The sequence below is a fragment of the Rhododendron vialii genome, chromosome 11a (assembly GCF_030253575.1).
Source record: "Rhododendron vialii isolate Sample 1 chromosome 11a, ASM3025357v1".
Classification (NCBI taxonomy): domain Eukaryota; kingdom Viridiplantae; phylum Streptophyta; class Magnoliopsida; order Ericales; family Ericaceae; genus Rhododendron; species Rhododendron vialii.
In genome coordinates, this window is record NC_080567.1 from 33,156,946 (window position 1) to 33,167,327 (window position 10,382).

Sequence of the window (10,382 nt, forward strand, 5' to 3'; positions counted from 1 at the left end):
TTTCAAAACATGTCTTTTACACACGCACACACACAACTCACATAATGCCACCCGAAATCGGTCATTATGTTGTTTCAAAATATTTCCTTCCTCGAAAAACATTTCCTTTTATTAACCACACCCTAGGTGTCATGGTTCTACTTTCTCGATTCTCGTGTCTCGTTATCATGCAAAGACTCTGCGGTAAGCATGAAACATACTAACAAGATCATCCAATTCTATATTACTTTATCACGCTAAATCATCACTTATAGCATAACGCCACATGTACGGACGCCTTTGGAGTGTATCACTTATGCTTTATTCAAAGCACAACGCCACATGTACGGACGTCTTTGGAGTGAAATCACTTATGCTTTATCACACCACAAGTAATACAAGTAATTCATATATGCATTAATCATCTTTAAAGATCAAAATACAAATACTTATAAACAAACGATAAGTTCTATCTTAGTAATTCAAAACGACAACGTCAGTAAGTAATTAGGAAGTAAGTAAGGATTTCCTTACATATACGTTGAGTTAGTGGTCAAGGGGTTCTACTTATACTTAGGGAAGTGAGTAGAGGTATTCTACATATACGTAGGGAAGTGAGTAGAGGTATTCTACATATACGTAGGGAAGTGAGTAGAGGTATTCTACCTTACTTCTTGGCGGTAGGCGGCTACGGAAGGTACGTCGGCTATCGGAAAGTACGTCGGTGGTCGGGCGGAGTAACTTCCTACGGTGGTCTCCGGTAGCTTCGAAAGAGAAAGGTGTCTCTCGAAACTTCACCTTGACTATTACTACTACTACTTTTGGATCGAGGGGGGGGTCGAGTGGCAGTCTAGGTTGAGTTTCTTGAAGAACTCAAGAACTAATCAAGAACAAAGGAAGAACAAAAAGAAAGAACAAGAATTTCTAGAGAGAGAAGTTGCTAGGTGAAGGTGTGAGTTGAAATGCTTGCAATGGGGTCCTATTTATAGGAAAAATCTTGGCTCCCTCTCTCACTCTACAAGGCCGGCACCCCCCTCTCTCCATGGCTCACAATTTGACACTTGTCAAGCACTCATGGAAGATTAAAGGCTAACCCTAGGCTTGCATGGCTAGGTTGGGCTATATGGTAGGTTTGCATGGCTAAGACTTGTCCTTGGATGGGATTATAGGAGATTTGTTGCAAGGAAAGGAGACAAGAGTACAAGATTTGGTTTTAAACAAAGCATGGAGGTACAAATGGGGAGTTAAGTTTGGTTAGGGGAAAGATTCACCCATGGACTTTAAAGATGTACGAAGATATGGAAGATCAAGAAAGTACAATCCCATCTCCTTCTTTCTCTCTCTCTCTCTCTCTCTCTCTCTCTCTCTCTCTCTCTCTCTCGGCCCATCTCTCTCTCTCTCTCTCTCTCTCTCTCTCTCTCTCTCTCTCTCTCTCTCTCTCCCTAGTACACACACACACACACACACACACACACACATATATATATATATATATATATATATATAACAAGAAAGAATAAGAAAGTACACAGATTCACAAAATCAAATACCCTAATAAAGAAATCCAATTAGGCACAAGTTTGACTAAACAAAATAGACAAGTGTACAAATGTACTCTAGGAATATCAACTCCCCAATAAATTAATCCAATTGGGTACAAAGCCCTAATATAAAATAATAAAAGAGTACTTAGGAGAATATTAGGCCTTAAAGGCTACTAAGGCTACTAAGTACTTTAATAATAAAATAATGAGTACTTTCATCACATGGGGATAAAGAAAAATATTATTTTAATGAACTCATGTACTTGGTGAAAGAATAACTCTTTTACCCAATGGACAATAATTCCCCTAACTTTTATTATCCAAAGGACAATAGGTAAAAGGAAACTTTTATATTAAAATAATCAAAGGTTGTCCTTTTAAAGCATGTGACAAAAGTCCTATATTAAATATAGGTGTGGTACCAAGTACCCCAATTAAATAAAAAGGCTAGGATTCTCCCCATTAGATTATAAAAGAGTACAAGTACTAGAAAATCTAGGGTTTAGATATACCCCAAAAGTTTAATGCATAAAAGTACATGGGAATCCAATACTTGATTATTAAAACAAAGCCTTGTACTTTGATGGAAGATTAGGGCTATTACCCAATGGATAATAATTCCCCTAACGGTTATCGTCCAATGGATAATAAGGTACGAGTACTTTAAATCATAATTTAAGTTTTTTTTAAAAGACTACATGTCCTTTTGAAATTTACCCATGTGTTTATATATATGTACTTAGCCAAAAAATAATAAAGGAAAAGCTTTTGTCCAATGGGCAAAAATTACCCTAACCATATGGACCAATGGATAAAGGCAAAAGGTTCAAAAGGTCCAAAAGGTTCATCTAGTAACTAGGTGAGTTCGGTTGCTTGGTTCCTCCAAGTAGTCGATTAGAAACTAACTAATTTGGTCAAGTAGGGTTTCTAGTCGAGAGCAAAATTTTAACTATGACGAAAATTAACAAGCAATCATATAGCCACACAAGAGAAAATAAGTAATTCAAATAAAATTCAAATATTTAACGAAATTTTTATTGACCAAAATTCAGGGTCGTTACAAATGCTATATCAATGCTATACAATGGGGTGTTTGGAAGCATAATTTTTGACTTTTTCTTTTTAAATTTTCATTTTTTTCTAGCTATTTGGATTTCATAAATGGGATTGCATTTTTCTACAATCCATTCTCAAAACTGAATTAATGACACGGTTACAAGGAAAACTAGCCATGTTCAGCTTAACATTCCAAAAAAAAAGGAGTGTTTAGGGGTACACGTGAGGTATAGCATTGATGTATACCTTTTGATCACATTCTTCATTATAAAGTCCGGAAGGAAGAGCATGTAATCCCACAATTCACAATTGTGTATCTATAACAGTTGGCTTTTTAGTGCATTTCACTATTTCCCTGTTTCAATTACACCTTGTTGGTTTAGCAAATATGCCAATTAGATCACATGCGCATATTGCACTCTTCCCTTGCAAATTCGTTTTTTGTTCTCCCCACTTTTATTATTGTATTCCCACTGTTAAGAATAACGTCTTGAACTGTCTACATGTTCAGGAATTATCCAAATTTAAAAATAAAATAAAATAAAAGAGGCACAACCACCGGCCACTGACATCCAAATCGAAATCAAAACCACCGCCAAACTCTATCGATTTTAACTTCGATTTCAATACACTAAAAATCAGCCGGAAAATCAAAACCCAAATGGAGTAATATGAAAACCTTTGAATCAAAAATACACAATATATGAAAATACAGCATCAAAATCCAGCTGGAGTAATCTGAAAACATTTCGATTCCGGCCACATTCCTCGCAGTCACTACCGGAAAACTCAAATAGAACATCAGACGAAGAATGCAAGAGAGGGAGGGGTAACCTTTCTTACCTTTGCCAGAGCCAAACAACGGCGATGCCGCCATAAAATACACAGATCTGATGCTTGTGAAGACAAGGGGGAAGAGAGAGAGAGGGGAAATCATTGGGAGTGAGTGCTACAGTAGCACGACAGGACCAGCGAGCTACTGTAGCGGCTACGATTAACGATCGTGAGGCGAGGCTGCTGCGTCTGGGAGATGCTCGAGTGACGTTATGAGAGAGAGAGAGAGAGAATGAGAGAGTCAGAGAGTGAGAGAGACGAGAGAGTCGGAGAGGTGCAACAGTTCCCGACAGGAGGAATCCCGACCGGATTCCCGACGGCTCGTCGGGCCCACTCCGGCCACTGGACAGCTGATCCGAGCCGTCCAAAAATTCTACAAAAAAAAAAACAAGTGGGCCCATGCAAGAATCAATGGCATCCGACGTGTGTATGTGGCCGATAGTTTTTTTTTTTTAGAATTTTTGGACAGCTCGAATCAGCCGTCCGGTGACCGAAATGGGCCCGACGAGCCGTCGGGATCCCTCCGTCGGGAACCTTAGACTTTAGGGAGTTGTGGTGGTGAGTGAGCTGCCGGTCTCTTTCTATATATACCAAATGTGTGAGTGTGATTGTGTGCGTATGTCACACCACAATCTATGTGCACCATGCCACCAAATAGTAGAAAATTCTTGTAAAGTCCTATAATGTATCACTCGAGGGCCGCCCGAGCTGTTTTTTGAAAATTGAAACCGTCTACCTTTTATGTGGGAGTGATTATAACACTCGTGCAAAAAATGAAGTAAATTGGTTATTGTATATACTTGATCCCACATAACAAAAAATTTCCTATTAACGAATTTACGTCCTGATGAAAGGCCTTCCAAAACCCGATAGACCCAAAAATTTGCGAGTGATGAAAACACTATGAACAACAAAATAAACAGTATGGATCGTCATAGTTGTGTCGCAATCGTGTGGCTACCGTATATTGGACTATCGCGGAATACATTGGTTTAGAACGAGATAAGTTGGATGTATAGATTTGAAAGGTAGCTGCAGACTCATTTTTTCAAATGTTCGATCTAAACCGTTACGATTTAAGATCTTATCAAATTTATCATTTTATCATTCTCCCCTAAATAGGTGATAATCGAATGTCGGAAACCACGTGATTGGAACACATTCGGTGCTTCCAAAGGCGTTAAAGTCCTATAATGCACCACTTGAGGGTCGCCCGAGCTGTTTTTTGAAAATCAAAACTGTCTACCTTTTATGTGGGAGTGATTATATCATTCATGCAAAAAATAAAGTAAATTAGTTATCGTTATATACTTGATCGCACATAACAAAAATTTCCTACTAATGAATCTATGTCCTGATGAAAGGGCTTCCAAAATCCGATAGACCCGAAAATTTGTGAGAGTGATTAAAACACCAAGAACAACAAAATAAACGATATGAATCGTCATAATTGTGTTGCAATTGTGTGGCTACCGTACAAGAGGCCCATTTTTATAGAATAGAATTATATAATATATATTATTTGTTCCAATCATAAGCACAACAAGATTGTTGACCTTGGTGATTTGAGATGTGTGTCAATTCCCCAAGGACTTGGGTTCGAACCCTATAGAGATTATTTTTTAAAAACCAATTGAAGACACCCCAATTTGAACATCTTGAAATTCCTTAATTTGTGGCTCCGTGGCCCCCCAATGATGAATTTGGATTAATACAAGCCTCAGTTATGATTGGACCTTGCTTCTTGGACTTTCAAAAATAAAAAGCAGTTTGATAAATTGAGTTCCAAGCGCTCAGGACCATTCCCAAGCGCTCAGGACTTATTTCCAAAAACCCAGATTTTGTTCACTCCTGAGCGCTCAGAAGTGATTGTCCCGAGCACTCAGGACCACTCCTGAGCGCTCTGGTCCACTGTGTTGCCCAATGAAAATTTGAGCTTTCAGCTTTTTCAGAAGCACATGGTCATGTTTATTCAACATATTTGTGCTTTGTTCTATTTACAACTTAAAAAAGATTCCTCTTAGATTTTCCTTACTTTCAATATTTCTCTCTCTATCTCTCTCCACTTATTATCCCTACTATTTTTCAAAAAAAATTTCAAATTCCAATCCAAACAAAGCATTGGTCTTTGCTACATTGTTCTTCACCTGAAGCAGCAGAAGACTAATCATCATGTTTTTGTCCTTTCAAATATTTTCATTTTATTTTTTAATTAATTTTCAAAATTCAAAATCATTTTTTCATGCCTTATAAATAGCACCATTATGCTGCATTTTAGGCATTCACGAAAATATCACCCCCTGGCCTTGTTATTTTCAGAAAAAAAAAAAAAAAAAGGGTTTCTTCTTGCAAGAAAATCACCTTTCAAGCCTTGCCAAAAATCAAAACAACTTCAAACACTTCAAGAAAAATTTCAGGAAGTTAGGAACTACACTCAATCCTGATTCTTGGGATTTTTCCATTCCTTTCCATCTCCAAAATCCATTCAAGAAGCAAAGATCCATTCCAAAAGGTCATTCAGCCCACTCTAGTCTCTCATACTGGATGTGTGGTTGAGTGACCTTAATGTAAAATCAAAGGTAAAAGAACTGCAAAATAAAATTTCCAAATAGGCTTTGGGACACTCCCGAGCGCTCAGGACTGCTCCTGAGCGCTCAAAAGTGATATCAGCTGGAAAAATCATTTTCTTTCCTTGAATATTCTTCTTAAAAGTTATTTTTAGCGTTGGAAGTGATCCAGTACCTCCAGAGCCTAATCAGTTTAATTTCGGATGCAGGGAAGCAGGGCTTGAATGTTTATGACCAGTTCTTGGCTGCTTAAACTCTTTGCTGAGCATTGTTATACAATAATAATGGTGTATAGTCATTTTGAATATTTCAATTTTCCTATCTAACCAAATTTGTAGGACGAGATAGCAGTACTCGTAAGCGCTCAAGAGCACAGTCCCAAGCGCTCGGGAACGCTTAGGAGTGCAGTCCCAAGCGCTCAGGAGTGTTCTCAATAACAGATTTTTTTTTATATCATTTTACTCCTTGCATCATGTCATCAATATATACTGTACACTAGCACATGCATGCACTTTCTTATCTGATATACCTGCGAATACTTGCTAACTTTTAATGAAACAAAATGTTTTCGTCCGAAGAATCCCGCAAATGTTTAATAGAGACCGATTTCATATCAGGCGAGGGGGGTGCTATAAAACCCTTCCCCCCTCGTAACATGGTTTCCGAACCCTCAAACGAATCTCTGGTTTTCAATTCAAATAATCATTTTCCAAAATTAAATGGTTTCTCGGGTGGCAAACCTCAAATCCGGGTGGCAACTCTTCAATTTTTCGAATCCAAACTTTATTTTTCAGGCCGTCCCGATCCACTCGGGGCTGGGGTAACCCACACCAATTTTTTTTTCTTATTTATTATTAGTTGTTCCAAGTAAAAATATAACATGACTAATTGCCTTGGTGGTTTGTGATGTGTGACAAGTTCCATAGGACTTGGGTTTGAATCACATGGAGGTTTTTTCTTTAAAATTAGTTTTTTTTTTCTTATTTATTGTTAGTTGTTCCAATTTAAAAGCTTATTTTTTTTATAAATTATAAAACTAAAATGCCTTGTTTTGTAATTAAAATTGTTAATTAATCACATTATATTTATGAGTCGATCACAAGTCAAATTATTTAATAATTTTTTTCCCGTGCCTTGTGTCGTGCCCGTCAACCCGTGCCGTGCTCATGCCCGTGCCCATCAACCCGTGTCGTGCCCAGTTAGAACCGTGTCGTGTCGTGCCGTGCCTATGCCCGTGTCCATCAAACTCGCGTCGTGCCCGGCTAGAACCGGATAGTGCCGTGTCGTGCCCATGCCCGTGTCATGCCCATCAACCTGTGCTGTGCCCGACTAGGCCTAGAACCGTGTCATGCCGTGCCGTGCCCGTTCAACTACCGTGTCATGCCCGTGCCCGGCTAAACCGTGTCGTGTCGTGTCATGCCAGGCCAACTTTTGTGCCGTGCTCATGTCGTTCCCGCTCACTTCCGTGCCCCGTGCCAGTCCACGTGCCCACTAAAACCGTGCCATGCCCGGCCAAAACCGTGCCCATGCCCAGCCACGTGCTCACTAAGACCGTGCCGTGCCAGCCCGGTCTGTTTGACACCCCTAATTGCACTGGACAGTATACTCGGAATCATGCTGCACTTGTATGCATGAAGGGCAATCAGCAGCATGAATTTAACTGTAAGCCCTAAAATTCATTGTGCAAATATCTGATAGCTTTTGGGCATAAGGATCGTTAACGTCGTGTCCAATAGTCTATTCAGGTATGTAATTGACATTACAGGTACTTACTAACTGTCATAAAATGGAAGCTACCTAGCGGACCAAGGAATTCTTACAGTGGGGCACATAATTGTTTATAAACTTAAAAAGTTCTACTGTCAATCACAATTGCAAATTATTATGAAATTACACACACAGTAGATCCCATCCCGCCCATTCAAATTACACACACAGTCGAATTCAGCCATGTCTTCCTCACTCAAATTCACCCAGGCTTCAATTCCACCACCCGACCTCGTATCCAACAAATATATAAGATTCATTACCATCGGATCCTCATTAATTTCCACCTAGACTCACCCAAATAGGCTTCCCCCACCCGAAATCTGCTTCATACATCCCAAGATTACACGTACTTGTACACGCGTAGTAATTTGCCCCCTCATTCGAATACAATTCCCGTAACTCTTTGAGACACTCAGTAACCTTGGGAAAACCTTCGCCCCCTTGTATTCCATGGACAAAACCGCCATCGATTTTCGATGTGGCATCTCTCAAATTCCTCACCAAGCGATGCAACTCTGTCCCAGTATCCGCTTTGGTTTGTGCATGCAACCGCACTCCAAAGGGGATTCCCCATGGCAAATTGTGACGGTGGTGGAAAGAATTTGCTTCGTAGACTTACAGCAAGTGACAAAACGGATGGTCTTTGGAAACCAAATCTTGATTTCGAAGCCCAAATCTTGCTTATGTGTCGGGACGAATGATGAGCTAGCTACTTTGGCCTTGAGGCTGTTTAATGCCGAGGCATCAAATAAGAACCTCCTTGTTACGTATTTGCTTTGGTTGAACATCAAAGGCCACATAAGCAACGTTGAATCTTTAGGCAGGTATTATATATTAACAAATGCTCTTAGCTTGTCCTTGGCAGGTATTAATTATCAAAATACATTCTGGGCTATCAGTTTCCCAAAATTTCTGTCCAAAAGATTTAGCCCAACCCACTCAACAGACTCGAGAGTCAAGTCCGATAGTCGAGTTCCGACCTTGTAATTGCGACCGTGAGTCTTTGTCGATCTCGGTAAGTATTTGCCAGGTCCAGCCGACTGTGACTTATATATGCATATTCCCCACATGATTTGGAAGTATTTGATACTATAGTTTATTCTCCACTTGTTTTACTTGCACAATAGTTTATTGATTTGGAAGTTTTTATTAGGGTTTTCTAATTTGGGATACTATGTTTACTGTTTAGGGCTTTTTAATTTGTGTTTAAGTTTATTGGAAATTGAAATGCAAGACATGTGGACCACACGACCAATATATACTACACACTGTAGGGTCTTAGAGTATATCTCTCTCATTCGCTTGCAAGACTTCAGATCCATAAGTATTCACTTATTATGCAAAACACTTGCTGATGTGCTTAGAATTGATTTAAAAATGTTGGTTCTTACAAATTACAATCTTACTCCGTAAGTGAGAACATGTTGAGGATATCAACTCAGATTCAATAATAAATGATTTCTACTCTGTGAAACATCGTAGGGTACAACATCAATAGTGTACGTGTTTTGGACTTTTCTTTTGTTAAAAAATGTACAAGTTCGCTTCTTTTGGGTTGATATATGTATACTTTCGGTCAGTCCAGGGTGTAATTAATTTCTGGTTCCGCCCAGAGCAGTACATGCCGAGGTCCATACCACCGCATTTGAAGAAGTTCACTTGAATCATTACCACGCTTATTCCAGTTGGGTACATTTGATCCATGGATTGATCATGAGGAAGGAAATGTTGTGTCAACCGGACGTCTAGTTTGCTGAGAAACTCGGACTGACTTAATACGTCATCCAAAGAATGAGTTACAAACCATTAACGTTAAACATCCTTTAATTGCTTTTGTCATCGATCCAGAGGAAACATCCAAAACATTTTCTTAGACGACTAGACTTTGCCAAATTTTGTCATCAAGTTTGCCCGCCGGCGGAGATTTGTTTTTTCTATATCTAGCAATATCAAGGGATCTTGGATGCCGGTGGAGTACGTACACCAAAGAATAGGTTAAAATCACTAAGATTAAACATCCTTCACCATTGTACGCGCGTCATCAGAAGTAATCATCCATAACATTTTCTTAATTAGACGATCGACTAGACTTTGTCAAAGTTTGGCATCAAGTTTGCCGGCCGGCCGGTGAAGGTTTTTTTTCCTATATTTCCATGTTTAGTTTATTCCATCTAGTACGTACACCACAAAAACATAGATTTAACTCCTTCTCTTTCATTCCTTATACATCGTTGATAAACTAATCATATTTGAGTACTTTGATTAAATAATCGTTATTGCTATTGATTGAGATAATTATTTAGTCATTTTCTAACTTAATTATAAAAGGTGACGGCAATTTTAAGTTTGATGCATGACATTTTATAATCGTTGAAAATCTACACACCTAATATAATTCTCCACAGTACTTTTTCCCTATTAACAGATTTGAATCAGTACACAAGGACTGATTCATCAAAATGATTGTGCTTCAGTGACAATCTTAATTCATCGACAGTGATTTCGGACAATGATCGATGATCTTAGCGATTGGAGTTGAAATTTTCTTATTTTGAACAGTGAATATCCACTAATAAACTAAAACAGTTAAGTTGAAGCTAGAAAAATATTTTATTTGAAATTTTATTCGATT